The sequence below is a fragment of the Triturus cristatus genome, chromosome 2_2 (genome assembly GCF_964204655.1).
Source record: "Triturus cristatus chromosome 2_2, aTriCri1.1, whole genome shotgun sequence".
Taxonomy (NCBI): Eukaryota; Metazoa; Chordata; class Amphibia; order Caudata; family Salamandridae; genus Triturus; species Triturus cristatus.
In genome coordinates this window covers 967,342,211-967,358,090 of record NC_140582.1, presented here as the reverse complement: position 1 = coordinate 967,358,090, position 15,880 = coordinate 967,342,211, and the positions used below count along the sequence as shown (strand labels likewise).

Genomic DNA, 15,880 nt, shown 5'->3' with positions numbered 1-15,880 from the left:
GTCCTCTTTCCATCTTGGATGCCGCCTGACGTCACTGGCCAATCCGATGTCGAGGATGGCTGTGACGTCAGGGGGCGGTTTGGGGGACGGAAAAAAGAGCGCGAGGACACGAGCCGGCGGTTGTTGCTCCCGCTGCTCCTCGTGGGCCGTAACTACACATGTAATTAATAAACGGCTCAGAGATAACTCAAAATCTGTCTCGCCTCCCGCACTATTTCCACTACAAATGGCGACGAGGGTTAAAGACATCGTTACGGCCCACGAGTGCTTCCATTGATGCCTGATGTCCCGATGTGCTGAGACGACGCGCTGATCTCTCCTCGCTGGTTCCTGTGCTCCAGATTCCATGCTGGTAATTACTTCTGCCTGCCCTTGCCTCCTGCACGCGTGGCCCTGCTGGTGGATCCTGGTGTGCTGCTTGATGCTGCCTGCCGTACTGAAGTGCTGTTCTGCCCCGACGACCCTGTGAGCTGCACTGGTGAGCTGCTGTGGAGGGAGCGCTGTCTCTGCTGGTCCTAGATGCTCCCAATCTCCTGAGGCTGCGTTGCTTGCTGCTGCGTCTGACTCCTGCCTCCCTGCAACCGGGGTGTCCTTCCGAGCTGGTGGGGACTGCCCAGGATCTGCGCCGCTGTCCCACGTGTGCCTGCTCGCCTGCTATGGCGCAACCCATCAACATATGTGTGCCGCCCCTCTTTCTGGACTCCCCTGGTAAGCCATGTATGAAGTGGAAGGGGTGGCTGCGCGCATTTGAGAATTACATTGTCTCCATTGATGGTGAGGGGTATAGCGCTGCACGCAAGAAGTCGCTTCTATTCGAACTGTTGGGGAAATCAGGCCAGGAGGTTTTTGACAGCTTGCCCGTCTATGTGGACCCTCCGGGGGCCCTTGCCCCTCTGGATGTGTACCAGGAGGCGGTTAAGCGGCTCGAACTGCAATACTCTGAGGAGGGTAATATCATGGTGGGGCGCCATAAATTCGCATTGCGGAAGCAGGAGGAGGGTGAGACTATCGAGGAGTATATTGCCTGTCTACGTGTTTTGGCACAAGACTGTGAATTCGCGGAAATGACTGATACTTACCTCAGGGACCAGGTGGTGTTGTACTGCCATTCCAAGAAGGTGCAGGAACGGTTGCTTTCTTGCAGGAACCCGTCGCTGAAGGATGTGGTGGCCATTGCGAAGGCCGTTGAACGTTCCATGGTGTCCACGAAAGAACGTGCGAGCACGAGTCAGGCTTCTAATGTGTTCTGTGTGCAGGACAAACATAGAGGTGCATCTAAAACCCCAGACAGGGTGGCGAGCGAGAAAGGGGGGGGGCAGGAAGCCGCTCGCTTGTTTTAGATGTGGGTCGAGGGACCACCTGGCGGATAGCAGGACATGCCCGGCACTGTCCAAAAGTTGTTCTAAGTGCAGGAAAGTGGGCCACTTCGCGGCAGTATGCAAAGCCAGGAGACCTGGTGGGGGCATGAAAGTGAGCTCGGTGAGCGACTGCGATGCTGATACAGATGCGGACATTGTATTGTCCATTGATGCCGAAGATGGTAGAGTGAAGGGGCCTATTGGCTCTGTCCTGATTGGTACAGTTGAGCTGCCATTTACGGCTGATTCTGGTTCCCCCATTACCCTGATTTCTGACACCACGTATGAGTTGAAGTGGCAAGGTGTGAAATTGCATGAGACGGATGTGAATCCGAAGGCTTTTGGGGAGCAAGACATAGAGATGATGGGGTACTTCTGGGACTCCCTCACCTTCAGGGGGCGAACAGTGAGAACGAAGATCTATGTGGCTGAGAAAGGGAGGAGCCTGGTGGGGTGGAAGGATCTGGCCAAGCTGGGGGTGATGCTAGTCCCGGGGGCGGACGATCCCATAGTTCTGAGGGATGATTGGGTCAGCTACGTGCAGCCGGATGACTTGCCTGAGGGTTTGGCTGAGGTCATCGGCAAATTTGAGTCTGTTTTTGAAAACAAAGTAGGGTGTGTGAGGGGATTCGTGCACGCCATTAGATTGAAGGAGGGTGCCGTGCCAATAAAACACAAGGTCAGGTCAGTTCCCCTCTCTGTCAGGGGGGAGCTAAAGGCTGTTCTAGATAGGCTGAAGTCGGAGGGAGTGATAGAGGAAGCAGGCGCATCAGAGTGGGTGTCCGCAATCGTGGTGTCCAAGAAGAAGAGGACAGGGGACATTCGGCTGTGTGTGGACCTGCGATCTTTGAACAGAAACATCCTGGTGAACTGCCACCCTCTGCCCAACATCCAAGAGATCCTGTCTTCTACATCTGGGTCGCGGTTTTTCACCTTGATAGACCTGAAGTCCGCATACCACCAGGTATGCCTCACGGAGGAGTCCAAGGCACTGACCACCTTTGTTACCCCGTTCGGAGCGTACAGGTACGTCCGTCTTCCGTTCGGCCTCGCCTCAGCTTCCGGTGTCTTCCAAAGGTTGATGGATCTGCTCTTCGGTGACATGAAGGGCGTTGAAGCCTTCCAGGACGACATTCTAGTCCACACGGCGGGTGAAGAGGAGCACCTGGAGCTGCTGGGAGAAGTGCTGGGGGTACTGCGCGATAAAGGGATGACAGTCTCCAAGGACAAGTGCAAGTTCATGGAGGGCAGGATCGACTACTTGGGGCACGTGCTGACCGCGGAGGGCATTGCGCCTAAAGATGATTTGGTGAAGGCCATACGTGATGCCCCGTGTCCCGGAGACAAAGATGCCCTACGATCGTTCCTGGGGCTCAGCGAATACTACTCCAAATTCATGCAGGGATATGCGACCATTGTGGAGCCCCTAAGGAAGCTACTGAGGAAGAACGAAAAATTCACGTGGGCGCATGCCCAACAGGCTGCTTTTGATGCTGTCAAGCAGGCCATCGTGGCAGCTCCCGTGCTACAGCCATACAACAGGGCATTCCGGAATTTGATCACTGTTGACGCAAGCGCCAAGGGTATCGGTGCAGTGTTTTGCCAGTTCCACGGGAAGACGGAGAACACGGTTGCTTTCATTTCCCGGTCACTGAGTGACGCCGAGAAGCATTACAGCACCATCGAGAGGGAGACGCTCGCATGCGTATGGGCCGTGGAGAAACTGAGGAACTATCTGTGGGGCATGGAGTTCGAACTGGTCACGGACCACAAGCCCTTAATCTACATGATGGACGGCGAAGGCCGCGGCAACGGGAAGGCCAGCTCGAGGCTTCTGCGGCTGATGTCCAGGCTGCAGGAATATCATTTCGTCATCAGACACATCAAGGGCGGCCTCAATTGCAGGGCGGATTGCTTGTCGCGCTTGCCGGTCAACGGCGAGGGGGACGGATCCATGGATGACACGGAGTGCGTAGTGGCGCTGGTGGACGCTACGGCCATTTGCGAAGGATCCATTTCGGAGGAAGAGTGGATGGCGGCCCAAGAGAACGACATGACTATGCGTAGGGTGATGGATCATATAATGGCTCGCTGGCCCCCGATCCGGAACTTGAACGGTGCGCTCAGGAGTTTCCAGCAGGTTAGCCCCGAACTCTCCATCGAGGGCGGCTTCGTGAAAAGGCATGAGCTGTTTGTGCCGCCGGAAGGGTTGAGAGATAAACTAATCAGGCTAGCTCACAAGGGTCACCCGGGCGCTACCGCCACAAGGAACCTACTCAAACAATACTACTGGTGGCCAGGGATGTGCGGCGATGTCGGCAGTTTTATCGACCGATGCGGACCATGCTTGAGGGCCGACAAGCACTGGAAGACGGCGAAAGGTACGCTGCAGCTGGTGGACATTCCTGCCGGCCCATGGATCAAGGTCGCCATTGACTTCGCGGGCCCGTTTACCCTGCTGCCTGACGACTGCAGACATCTCATTGTCCTCACGAATTACTTTTCCAAATGGATCCACTACAAGTTCGTCAGGGAGGTTACCACTGAACGAGTGATCAAGGAGCTTAAGAGGGTCTTTGCTAGTGAAGGACAGCCGAAGATTTTGATGTCCGACAACGGCACACAGCTGGTCTCCAGGCAGATGAAGGACTTCCTGTCCAGATTGGGAATCAAGCAGGAGAAGACCCCGCTCTACAGCCCTAAGAGCAATGGGCAGGTCGAGCGAATGAATAGGTTCTTGAAGGAGGGTGTGCAACAGGCAGTTGCCTCCAACTTGGATGTAAAAGCGTTTCTGGCGGACAAGGTGCACACATTTCACAACACGCCCAATGCAGTCACGGGGCACACTCCGTTCTACCTGATGAGAGGGAGAAGGTGTATGAGTGAGCTTACTCCCAAACTTGATAGGTGGTATGACATGAGGGAGGAACCTGAAGATGTATCCGATGAGAGGTTGAGGGTCAAAGAAAGAATTGTGGCTAAACAAGAAAGCAACAAGCGGTATGCTGATATGGTGAACAGAGCCAAAGTTAAAGAGGTAGCGCAGGGGGATTGGGTGTTGGTGAAGAAACCAACCAAAGTGTTGAAGGGAGAGTCTGTTTTCCAGACCCCTGCACGTGTGCAAGGAGTGACTAAGGGAGCTGTCTGTTTGGAAGGAGGGGGATGGCGTAGCAAGGACGACGTTGTCAGGCTCAAGGCAGGTCAAGAGGAAATCATCATGAGAGGCAGCCAGGTGCATGAGACCGAGAGCGATGATAGTATGTACGAGTGGCAGGTTCAAGAAGATAATGACGGTACCACTGAGGATGGTGTGAGTACATGCCACGGCCTAGGGGATGCCGAAGGTCATAGTGACAGCAGCCCCATGTCAGTGAGGAATGACAGTCATAATGTGATGAGTGCAAGCCAAGGTGGTACGGGCAACCGCGGCGGGGGGGCCAACCTGCATGTCACTACCCGCAGACCTACAAGGCATATCAGGGCGCCAAAAAGGTTCGAAGATTTTGTTATGAGATGATTGTTATGTATAATTCTCTATTTGTTAAGAAAGGGAGATGTTGTACGTGAAGTAACGTACTAGTCTGCCAGGGCAAACCATAGTCCTCTTTCCATCTTGGATGCCGCCTGATGTCACTGGCCAATCCGATGTCGAGGATGGCTGTGACGTCAGGGGGCGGTTTGGGGGACGGAAAAAAGAGCGCGAGGACGCGAGCCGGCGGTTGTTGCTCCCGCTGCTCCTCGTGGGCCGTAACTACACATGTAATTAATAAACGGCTCAGAGATAACCCAAAATCTGTCTCGCCTCCCTCACTATTTCCACTACACTTTCCTAGTTCACTTTCAGACTTCCACCTTATTCAACCGAGCAAAGCAGCCCAAAGTGGGCTGCCCATCACCTGAAGCCAGCTTAGCTTTATTTCCCCCTCCATCAATGATACGCTATTTACGTGTTAAATATCAGACGAGGCATAAAAAAATACACACGCCTGCACGTGAGCTCTCCCAATCTGCAAATCCTGCACAGTGCCGGAGACTCACTTCCCAGTACTGAGAGGAGCAGGGCACGGCTAGGACTGAACATCAGTCTGCAGGTATGGTAGGCACAGCGAGGAAAGCATCAAATGAACAGACACGGGCACTGTTGGCTTTGCCGGGCCCAGCTGCTTCATTGTCAGCAGCGATACAGGAACACGTTCAGGCCCACAAAAGCCCTCTTCGTGAGTCCTGTCGTGAGCAGCAGCAGCGATCAGCACATCCTGCCGGCTCTGCCCACACCCGATCTGTTCCGAGCGGCTGCACAAGGGCACTGGACGTGCCCGGCTGGCAGCTGGACCGGGCCACGTATAGGATGCCGCCAGGGCTTCTGCAGGCTTCCAGGCTGGGCTCAGGCCTGGGGTACATAGTGTGATTCCGCAGGCACCTTCCAAGCGGGGGACTCTTCTGCTCACAGGCTTTCACCTTACACTCACCCGTATATCCTCTGCGCTCGCCCGGATGGCAGAGGCCACTCTGTGCCTGCATGAGAGCCCCAGCCATGGCACTGGAAGAGGTAGACAAATGTCATCCGTCCCACGAGAAGCCAGTGTCCTCATGGGAGGGGTGGCACAGGGATCATTTAAAAGTATTTGCAATTCCAGCCAGGAGCACACACTTGCCTGTAGGGGACTTCAATCCCCAAAACGCTTTGCGCCTGGAGCCGCCGAAGCCTGTTTTTCGTGCCCGGAGGCCCATAAAACCAACTCGCAGCCCCTGCAGGCTGCAGCTCAGGACGTACGCAGGCGTTCCCGGGCCAAGGGCATGCCCGTCTGCGCCCGTCAGCGACAGGGAAAGGCAGGGCAGGGCCACCCACTTTTCAAGTCACCCACAGCATCCAGGTTAGCGCTTTTCAATACTAACCCAATATCAACTTCTGTATTACCCTGTCTGCCACAAAGTGACCTTGAACATATTACTATGGGGAAGCGCACTGGGACTGCAACTCGACGCCCCATTACCAGCAGCATCAATAGTATGCTCGAAAGGGTAGTTAACATCGTATCAGGGGAAATCGAACTTACTAAGAGCTGTTTGTCCCTGGGCAATGAGGGTCCACTGACTAATCTACATCTCAGAGAGGCATCATCCAACTCTGTCCTCTCATCTGACCCGGGTCTGGCAATTGCACAGGGCTCCCAGCAGCCCCATAAACCTGGCACCACTAACACCCTGCACGCCAACGCGAGTTTAATTGGCAGTAACACACTTAAGCCCCCACCCACAATTGACACTCTCAGAATAGTGGAAAACCATGCAGCCAAATGCAAGAGGAAGTTTGGGAAACCTGTTTGCGACAAAAGGAAACAACCACCTAGATTAGGCGCGTCCCGTAACTGTTTGTCTGCATGGATGCAGTCATCTCTAAGCACCGGCACTTCTGAGGAAGGACGAAATGGGACCTTGCATTGCACATCAGTACACAAACTGAGTCACAACCGGACAATGGGGTGGTGGTGGAGATACCATTGCTAATTTTGTTATTGATACCGTATTCAAGCGAATCAATGACCTTCTAGATTCTAAATTTATCCCCCTCTTGGAACGTATAAACCATCTAGACACAGCTGTGAGGAAGCTTAGCCCGCAATTGTCCCGGGGGCTAGTACCACTGCTAGTATAAGCCAAATTCCAACTACCATTGCTATTGTTCCTGCTTTCGCTACCCCCTCACTTGTTAGTTCTTTCTGCAATAACGTGTGCCTTACATGCAGACGAGTCAGGGATCGTTCTCCACTTAGGGACAATGTAGCACCAAATCCTAATCTAAATAGAGGGGGGCAGATTTACAAGCCCCTTGCGCCACTTTTGCATCATTTTTAGCATGGGAAAAGTGACTTTAGAGAGAGACGACCCCGTCATAAACTTTTCCCCCGACCACAACCGAAGGTGTACCAACAGCCCCGACCGCATTATTGCTGGAACAGTGCCAGGCAACCTCAGTAGGAGCACAAAAATCATTCAAGGCCCCATTTAGATGTCTTGAGCCTGCCACCGGCCACCTGCCCATATGTGTTAGCGCTGGCTGGCGTTCCAACTCTTAAGAGGGATCAGAGGGAGTCCTGGGTTGACCTACTTAACAAATGTGTAGACTGGTTAACAAAGAATAGGAGGTTCCACCAGTCAGATATGAACAAGATCATTATGGTTCGCAGAGTCGGGTGGGTTGGCACGCCCACCAAGAATATAGATGGAGATTGTATCGTAATTAATTTTCGCAAGCCACTCATGGTGCGATCTTTATTGCGAGCCTGTGAGTCAATATCTAACCACAGCACTAACATTTCCTCCCTCCTGCTGGGTTATTTTTATAAACCAATCTTCGGGCCCCCTGCAAACTAACGTGTATCCCGTATCTTACAAAATAGGTTTCAGGCCCTATCCAATCTAGATACCCAGGATTGACTATCACCCCTTTTGAACTCACAAACACTCCCTATGAGCTTGTGCTCCCTCCGTATGTAACTGAGACCGATAATTTAAAAGCGCCAGCTAAGGTCTCGGTTGACACAGACTTGAGTATCCTGAGTTGGAACATGGCAGGCCTCCAGTCTAGGTTGAGGGACCCAGACTGGTTAGAATTGGTAAGACAGCAGGATGTAGTTATGTTCCAAGAGACATTGCAACTCAGGAACTATATATTGACAGGTTTGAATGCCATAATATCGTAGCTCCCATTCCCAAGTCTGGCCGGCCCTCAGGGGGCCTATCTATTTGGATAAATACCACCGCAGGCGGGAGTATTAAAGCCCTATGCTCCAAAAGCAACAATTTCCAAGTACTATTATATAAAAGGGGCATCTCTTTCTACCTAATTAGTTTTTATAACAATGATTTCCACTCGAAACTGATCCAGCGGGTTACCAGCCTCGGGTACTCAAACACCATTTACTCACCTGGGCCCATAAACACACACACATTCACATAGGCTAGTAAATACCACTGGGGATCAAATGTTTTGCTTTTTATGAGATTAGTTACCTGTCATTCTTGACTAATATTTCACTGATCAAAATGTTCTTTCCTCTGGTCAATGGATCTATTAGTTGAAACTAGCTGATGGTGAAATGACATTAAATCAAATTCCTTACTATATTGAAAATAACACAGACTCGGGGAAAGTTTAAATGTTTTATTCATGTGAGCCAAAATCAAAATACTGTATGAACTCCATTTCTCCAAGGAAGGAAAAGTCAATGAATTCAATAATCAGTCACCTATATTAGAACGAGGTTTCACAATGACAGTACTCAGAGAGGAGAGGATAGAGAGAGAGCAGTATAATGACATATTACACAGAAGTATAATTACCTAGGATGGTGTGGAAACCAACCCCTTGGCCAAGGAGCTGGAAGGGTCCCCTGGGATAGATCAGGTGACAAAGACTTCAGGACAGGTTTCAGGACAGGATTCAGGACAGGAAAGATGATATCTTCTAGATCCGACGTCTTCGTCGCACCCCTCTCTGACACTATCTTCCTCCTCGATTCTTCTGCGATCTTCTTCTAATTAAGTGTCTTATTTCCCTCTTCGATTCTTCCACGATCTTCTTCTAATTAATTGACTTATTTCTAAGTCCGCAATATGATTCTTCTTCAGCCTTCGATCGTTACTCCGACAGCATCCCGAGCTCTGCAGCATTCCGGTCTCTCTGTTCTAACTAATTAGCTAGACTACCTCAGTTATACCTTTCTATGGCATGTACCACCACTTAATGTTTCAGTTTCATGAAACCCCTAATTCTGATTGGAGGGGGTATGACCATCACACCATGCTAAGTTTTAATATATTTCTTTGGTTCTTTGTGTAATGTTCCCGCCCCTTAATTTTTATTCTTAGACTTTATTTCCCACCCGCATTCACATCTTTATCACACAAAAAGTATACATATAACAATTGTTCCATTCAATTTTCAGGATATCCAGCAGGTTCCCAGAACATGTTGCAAAGGCATCCCTGGACAGGATTCAAGAATCACATTATGGTTTCTGGCTTGTTATTATTGCGCGTGCTTAGGCATAACGTGATGTACAGACCTTGGCTTCTCTCAAAGGCCCAAAAACGAATTAATAGAGAGGTCAAAAAGTTTAGCTTTTAGTTTAGTTTCAGCAAAGCAAATGCTTAGCATGTGAGCTTTCAAGCGGCCATTTTTAGAGCGACTGCGCAGGTGCAGAAATTTCCTTCCAAGCAAAGACTCGTCATACTGCGTAGATGCATTTGACACATGCGCAAAATAGATTCCCGCGTTAGCAGCCATTTTCAGCGTTCACTCGGTGTTAGCGGGTCAATGGGAACAGGCACGACTCTTTGTGGTTGTAAGGAGGATTTATTCACACGATACAAGTGTCTTTCTTGATACCAGGACGATTACACAGAACCAACAACAACAAGGGATAAGTCCTTGGCTCCCGCTGTCCTCTTCAGTCGTCTGGGCATCCCTCGCGGCCTTCAGGGGTCCAGGTCTTGGTTCACAACAGATGGTGACTCGAGTAATATATAGAAAACAAAAGGAAAGGCAGCGGGTGAGTTTCGTGGTCAGTGTAAATGAGGTGGGGCGGGGTAGTGAAGGAGCACCTCCAAACGAGTGACGTCAGCTCAAAAACAGGGTAGTGATAGTGCGGGGAGGGGGTAGTGACGAGTGCAGGACTCAGGCGAGAGTGTGTTTCCCCTAGGTGTCCGGTCTCCCCCGCCTCCCCACCCAGCCCAGGAACCGCTTGGGTACCTGGGTTAGCCACGCTCCTCCCGGAACGTGGCTGGGAGAAGCACGGTCCTGGCCCCTCCTCGGCTCTCCTGACGCCTTCGGCCTCCCGACGTCTTCTCCGCCAGCTAGTATTCGCGCTCCTCCTCGTTCTTCTGTTCCTACCGGTTCGATTCGGCTTTCACTCTCTTCGCGCCTTCGTTCCTCGCTCTCCTCTCTTCCTCCGGTGTAGAGACACACCCTCTTCCGGGGTTCGTCATATCTTGTTGGTACGAAGCCTGCCACGTCACGGTTGGGGGCGGAGTCGAATACCACTTTGTACCAGTTAAAGGTACAGTACTCAGGGGCAGCGGGACTCTCGCTATCGTCATGTGATGTTGCTAGCCAGTCATCCTGCTGTGTGGAAAAGAGAAGTGTCTTATCAGGTTGCGCCTCCCACCAGTCCATCGTTCTGGGTAATACCTCCACAGGCATCCTGACCCCGCGACACTCGGGTTACTTGTTAGTAAAACACATTCACAAGCTTCATTTTGCTAAAATATGTAGTGTGGTGCATATTAATTTTATACAATACATAATTAGTACAGTGTTACGAGTCATATGAGAGGATTGCTTCCAAGCAAGTCTCTTTTATACGAGTCCTTACTCCATCAATACCTAATGGGAATTTTATTAAACTATTTGATTTTATCACTAACCTAGATTGTCATAAAGAACTTAATAAAACAGCCATTTGCCTAGGAGGTGATTTTAATGCTAAAATACCAGACATGATACATAGTAAAGGGGCAGACTGCAGTGGGCAAATCTGTCGCAGGGCCATGGAATTGGCAGCACACCTGAACACATATAATCTCATTAATGTTATGGAAATTGCGGGCTTAACATTAGTCAATAACCATCCTGAGCCGACATTCAGAGGGAGGAGGGGCTGCGCATCGACCATAGATTATGTTTTCATTTCCCCTCTCCTTGAGGATTACTTACTGAAAGTCATTGCCACAATTCACGGGGATCATAACCCAATTAAAACAGTGTTGAGATTATCCCCCGGCCCATGTTTGCCGCAGAATGTGGTGCCAGGAATTTGTCACCCTCTACTGACAATCTAAGATTGATTTGGTGGGGTATTAACAACAGCGAACTGTTTCAGACATTAGTGAAGGCTAACATGTATCTTGCCTATCAGCCCTTGATCCGCTCCCTGAGGCTGTTCATGATTTTACCAAACTTTGCCTGGCATTTAGAACTTTACTATACAAGCCTATCCCCTCTGTGCAACGCAGACCCAAATGGTTTGATCATGATTGCTCTGAGGCCAATAGACAGCTACGAAAGGCATTGACAACTAATCCAAAGTGTATCTCAGACGTAAAAACTAGCAAGGCAGAGCTATAAGCAAGTGACCATTTAAAGAAAAGGGGAAATATTAAAAGATTGATGGGAAGCACTAACCAGAGCTGCCACCATTAAAAAGGGGAATATATTTTGGGCAGCTGTCATGACCTGAGGGCAACTGGGCAGTTACTATCTCCCATAAGTTGCACCATAACATGCACAGCATAGGAAAATCCTTTTTAAAGGATCTACACTGCCCCTATTCAAGAAGTAGATCATTTCAAACACAGGATCCAGGTTACACTGCCCGTGGTGGAGGAAGCTATCCATCAGAGTGTGGGCAATAACGCCCCGGGACCAGATGGGTTACCTATCGACCTTATCAAACACAAGCCAGCCTTTTGGGCACGTCTTCTTTTAAATGTTTTTATTAACTTAGTGCATGTCCCGATACCCGAAAAATGGTCAACAAGTATTATTGTCCCTATTTTTAAAAAAGGCGATCGCTCCCAACCCAACTGCTACAGGTCTATTTCTCTAATAGATAATACCTTAAAAATTCTGGACAGAGTTTTATACAATAAAATGTTAGTTTGGGCTGAGGTCAGTGGCACCTTAGAGCCCTGTCAATTGGGTTTTAGGAGCAAAGTAGGCACTAATGAACAATGCCGAAACCTCAATTTAATCGTCGGCAAATATACCAAAGCTCGACACTCGCCTATATACCTGGCCTTTATGGACCTGACTTCTGCCTTTGATTTCGTCAATAGGTCAATACTATGGTCTATTCTCTTGTCCTATGGCTTGGACGAGGCATTGGTGCACTTCCTAGCGCACTTACATAAAGATCTAAAAGCCCGGGCCAGGATTAGCAGCGGGGTGAAGTCTCTAAGGACATCAAAGTAAATCGAGGGATCAGACAAGGTTGCGTTCTAGCCCCTCTCCTTTTTATTATTTATATTAATGGTCTGCATAAATCTCTATCCATATTCACCTACGACGTTCCTAAAGTAACGGGTAAAACACTCCCCATGCTATTATACGCAGACGATGGGGTCCTCATGGGCCGCATACCTAATGCCCTCCGCATTCTAGGGCAGGGCTTTGTTGACTTTATGGCAAGCTTGGACCTAAGCACTAATTAAAAAAAATCTTTTATAATGTCTTGCGGGCCAAGGAAACACCAACTAAATTTTATATCTGAGGGAGATCTCAAATTAAAAAGCACTAGCACTTTTCCCTACTTAGGGTTGGTCTTTGGTGCGAGCGGCTCCTAGTCTGAACATATGGCGTTCTGCAGGAGCAAGTTCTCAAAGGCCTCCAATTCCATTCTTAGCCTCGCTCGGCCCAAGAGAACAGGTGCCATTTTAGCTATTTTAAAATTGTTTACATCTCAATGCTTACCAACTGCCACTTATGCTGCAGAGGTTTGGGGCATTGCTAACAGTCATAGCATCCAACAAGAAGAAAACAGATTTTGCAGGAAACTTTTAGGTGCACCAATCTCCACTGCCCAGTACATTTGCCATATAGAACTTAATTTAAACTATATAGAGGACTTCATAAGGGCTCGTCTTGCTCTATTTTGGCTCTCTATATGGAAAAAAGATGCAGGGTCACTCATAACAGAGATCATGGATGGTTGCATTGGCTGCGAAAAAGGGCAGGACATCCCGTGGCTGTCTAGAGTGATTCGGAGCCTATGCAGAGTCAATTTAAGAAGGCTCTTCTTAAGCCCAAGTGCAGCTGAATCATTGGGAGAGAAGCCTTCTCTCACACTTAATGGCAGGCACTGAAAAATGTTTGCTGTGTTCCCCTCCCGGCTATAACACAAACCTAGACTCCCTACCCTGCCCGTGTGACGGACAGAGTGGCCAAACCATTTTACACTTTTTATTCTTTTGTACATTTTATGCAAAATATGATAATTGGCTCTTAATTCCGTTAAAAAAACAAAACATGCCCACCAGTCTGGCAGATGCTTACAGGAGGATGCTCACATTGTCAGATGAAGAGTTAGTTTTCCGCGTCGGCACTTTTTTGAGAATTGCCGTGCGGGTCCGCAATATGATGTGCAACCCATGAGTAGTTTCCTCCTATTTACATAAGAGTTTTTATTCAAAATATATGTTTTATATACTGTGTATCCATGCCTAATGCTAATGAAATTTTATTGTGATATGTACCAGTGTTTTTAAATTGTTATGTCTGCTGTGCTTCTATGGATATGGCTGTATCCAAATAAAGTGTTTTGAACTTGAACTTGAATCAGAAGCCAGCATTTAGGAAGGACTGAGACACAAGCCAATTAAAAGTATGGGAGGGGGAGTGGATGGGGGTTCTCTCCAGTACTGAACTACCACAGATCATCCTCAGAGCCGCGCTTTTGCGCTGGCTCTGGCTCGACCTAAAAAGGTCGAGGCTGTAAGACGCACAAGGCATGGCATAGCTTTATTTCTGGAAGGAACTATACTTGGCCACAACAAAACCGAGACAGCTGTTGAACAGATTGCTGATTTTATACCATGGTTCTTAGGAATGGAGAGAATCATTCTTGGTAGAAGGGGAATAGCAGAGGTTAGTTGACGGATTTAAATATCGGTTAGGTTTGAATCCATGAATCCCGCTTATTTTTCGCTTTTGGATCCGCGATGAAGTTTCACCCTCTGCAATACTCGTAGTAAAATGTTTTTGAACTGTGATTTTCCAGTGCTCGCCTCTTAAAAAAAGGCCAGGTGTTGTGCAGCTGTTAAAGGTTGCTCATAAATACAAGTGCAAACATGAGTGCACACCTGTTGGCAAAGCAAGGATGAGTGTTGTCTGATTCAGACTGTGCATAGGGAGCCCTGTGGCAGATGAAGCCCAGACCAAAATGAACATGATTTAATTAGAGGCCAGAAGGGATGTTGTTGGGATAGGAATGTTCTTTGCACTGTAAAGGTAAGTACACCTCTGCCATGTGGTATCTGCCAATTTGATATTTTGTGGCACAGCTTAAAGTATTTGTGCACTAACACATAGGCCTGTCTTTTGACCCAGAGGTCCAGGATCTGGTTCTGAGACCGAGAAGGGTGCACTAGAGAGGTGTGCAAAGAGTTCTTTCTATCTGTCATGTGATTACTGTCCATGTCCTGGGTTGGTGGCATTGCACCACTGTTATATTACTGGCACTAAGCAGCCCTTTTTCTCTGATTGACGAGTTTGGCGTCTACTGACCCAACTTGTTTAATCTTCTGAATGCATTTTCTGTAAAGTGTGCATGGTAGCAGAACCATGCGTGGGTGTCAGAGAGCGATTGCACACACAAGCAACATCCATTTTGGAATGCGTCAGGTGCTGCCTGCTGTTAAAGTTCATCATGAGTAGGCCGCCCATGGGATAGTAGTCCAGGCACCCCTTTTGAGTCGTCTGGATTAGAGCAATTCCTTGTGTTTGGGAGCCTCAGTTGGAGTATTGAAGAAATAGCGATACATACAAAATGCACTGGATGCCCTGCACTGGGACCAGTGGAGAGGAGGATCACCTCATAGTCACTGCCTGTCCACCGTGCTTACCATCTGCTGGCTCCGCCCTGTCTTAAAAACAGCTTCTCATACTCTGCCCCATGGATCAATTGAAGCTTTCCCTTTTCAAGTACCTTGAAGCCAACATTCCTAAATGGGAGGCAAAGCCCTTTAGGTTCTTGCTGCTAAACTTTGGAACGCCCTCCTGCTATTCCGGCACACCTTGCAGAATCGACTGCATTTTACGAAGGCAGTGAAGACTTGGCTCCAGGCCAAATGAGTCCCTTCTGGGCACTCTTTTCCTGCCTTGTTCTAGGGCAACGACTTCTGTCCAGGTATAGCAGCACGCTTAATAAAACTGGTAACATAACATAACAGGGAAGGATACACCTCCCTTGCTCTCTGAGCCGTTATGGTACAAGAAGCCAATCAAGGTCAACATTATTGAAACTCGTATCGTAAATGTGTGAAGATCACTGTATAGGATTCATGTGACAGCGCAGAAGAAGAATACCAAGAGCTGCAGTGCCTACAATGGAAGCAAAGGCACTGACTTTGGCCTGTTGACCGGAGGATAGAAATGGAAAGGGAGTGGTCCAATCTACTGTGTGGCATCCAGCCAGACTGTCCCCAAATTATCCATGATTCAGGATGCCGGAAGGGCAGTGCCACTGCTGCGCATCACAAAGAGAGAACTCCGCTCCTTAAAATGGGCTTAGGCATGACTCCTGGCAGCATTTTATTTTTAAGCATCCACATTTTTTAATTCTATCCCTATGGTGAGCACCAGGGAAGGAAACGTCAGAGCAGCTGGAAGGGGCAGCTGAATAAAATCCAAAGATGAAGACCACCATACATCGATACTCCTATATAAGACTTCAAAATGTTCCCGCCTGTGTACAATCGAAGCTCTAAAACAAGACCCCAATGGATGATTTAATCCACGTTGC

The 15,880-nt window shown here is 49.0% G+C and overlaps 1 protein-coding gene across 2 annotated transcripts in view; it reads left to right on the top strand.

The window, feature by feature from the left end:
* LOC146863010 (ADP-ribosyl cyclase/cyclic ADP-ribose hydrolase 1-like) overlaps nucleotides 1–15,880 on the top strand; it is a 515,922-nt gene that overhangs the window by 483,394 nt on the left and 16,648 nt on the right. The gene's annotated exons all lie outside the window — the stretch shown is intronic.